Below are 2,069 nucleotides of genomic sequence, written 5' to 3'. Positions count from 1 at the left end.
TATTTGCTTCTAGTCCTTTTACAGAAATACCTTTTCCATTCCCTGCAATTTTTATTTCTTCCCTTTCTCCCAGCCAAAGGAAAGATTATACTCCAGAAATCAGGGTCTTAAGCAAATATGATGTTGGATGTATTTGATGAAGGGAAGAGGACTACACAAGAGCCCTGAGTTCCTAGGGACAAACATTGCATGGGTAGAGTAAATACTTGAAATGAGCAGAGCGGGAAACAATAATTTCAATTTTTCCTGAATGTTGCAGGTGAGCTCTATGATATGTGTGCCTCCCAGCTCCATGCATACTACAGATACCAACTATTAGCAGACCACCCCCTTTCTTTGAGCTCTACAGCACAATTAAGGCAGAGATAATTTGCCATAATTGTAAATGCTAAGTATAATGGAAGCCTATTAGAAAAATATAAAATATAAAAACTAAAAACAAGTGGAGCTTGTGGAGTAGAGCATTACTCTAGCCAATGCTGGTGGCTGAATTCATGCAAGTTTTGCAAATTCCTAAATGTTTTACCTTCCTTGGTGTTTAATTTCCTAACAACTTTTAGTTCTCTATTCCACATAAAAGTTTGAGATGTATCATCTGGATGTTTCTGCTTTTCTCAATCAGAGTTAAACTTGAAGATTGCCTGTGAATTTTCTACTTCCATGCACCCTACCTGAATCAATGAATCTGGCTCCTTCTGTACCATTTGCTGTACTGTGGCAAAACATCCTTAGATTAGTGGGTCAGGTAAATAACATTTCCTGTTTCACCAATATAGCTTCTAAATGTTTGATATTGTGAGCAGATGGACTTGCTGTTTAAGCAGCATGCAATGAAGTCAAAACATAAAAGTATGGACTTTTCTGCTGTAATCTGTATGCACCAGGCAACTTGTATAAAAAAAAGGTAATCAAACCTGTATTTGTTGACTACATAATCAAATACTATACTGAGTGGGAATTTGTTAAAAGTGGAAGAAGTTCACATATATAATTACCAGTGGGTATTTTTTTTATTTTTTGACTACTAGAAAACTTTATTTGACAAAAAATTTAATATGAAAATGTGGATGACCTGATTTTGATGTGAGAGTAAAACAGTCCCTTTTGCGAAGGGACATGGATTTCTCTGCAGAACAGCCATTGTGGAGAATCATTCCAATGCTCATAACATGATGATACTATTTCCTCATATTACCACTATTCTAATATTGTTCTGTTGCCCATGAGTTGCCATCTCCATACATTCACCTAGCACAAGACTCCTAAAAGGATCAAATAACTACAATTTTCCTTGAACATGTCTGCTGCCATTTAATTTCAGTGATAACTTCTTGTCCATAAATTTTTTCAGCTCGAGAGGGTGAGCTTTGCTCATCATGTCTACTCTACTAGATCAGAGATGAGTATAAATGTGATTTGTGTAACCAATGTTTTTATATAAAAAATGAAAATTTTATTTTTTCATTTCTCACTTTGTTAGTTTTTCATTCATGCTGACTGGCAGTCCTGCTGATACCATGGAGTATTTAATTATCACGCCTCCAAGGAAATGCTCTGGATCTAAGTCTACAGTCTCCAATAGTTGGGCACTCTCTTTCTTGAGTCAATCACATGTCCACCCATGTGTTCCATCTTTTAGACCATTCCTATGTAACATCAGGTACCTGAAGCCTCTTTAGGGAGATTTTCTACCTGATCATGATTTGGAGTCCAAGATGAAGAGACAAAGTGATGAGTCTTTCTTAAAGAAGAAAATATTGTCAGCTCAGAGGGAGCAGGGTGCAGTACACTGGGAATGAGCTCTCCTTTAGGATCTTAGAATAGATCCTAAATTTACATATAAAGATGAAGGAAAGGAAGTGTGGCTGTTAGTTGCCTCCCTAAAATTCATTTCCTCCTTAGTCCTTTTATTGATGAATTCTTTTATTTATTTATTTTTTTAAAACACCAGGTAAGGTGTTTTCAAACCCCTGCTAAGGGGATAAACCATGTTCCATCTAAGTCATTTATGGCTCTCTCACTCTTTTCTATTAAATGATTGATTAAGGATGTGCACACGATCCATTTTG

At 36.2% G+C, this 2,069-nt stretch overlaps 1 pseudogene; it reads right to left on the bottom strand.

Annotated features, from left to right (window-relative positions):
* Nucleotides 1–1,150: 1,150 nt before the first annotated feature.
* LOC111727763 lies at nucleotides 1,151–1,375 on the bottom strand (annotated as a pseudogene).
* Between the last annotated feature and the right edge of the window lie 694 nt (nucleotides 1,376–2,069).

This window comes from Otolemur garnettii, unplaced genomic scaffold (assembly GCF_000181295.1).
Source record: "Otolemur garnettii isolate 467f Iridium unplaced genomic scaffold, OtoGar3 scaffold00122, whole genome shotgun sequence".
Taxonomy (NCBI): Eukaryota; Metazoa; Chordata; class Mammalia; order Primates; family Galagidae; genus Otolemur; species Otolemur garnettii.
The sequence above is the reverse complement of the archived record's forward strand: the minus strand, read 5'-3'. Positions and strand labels throughout refer to the sequence as shown.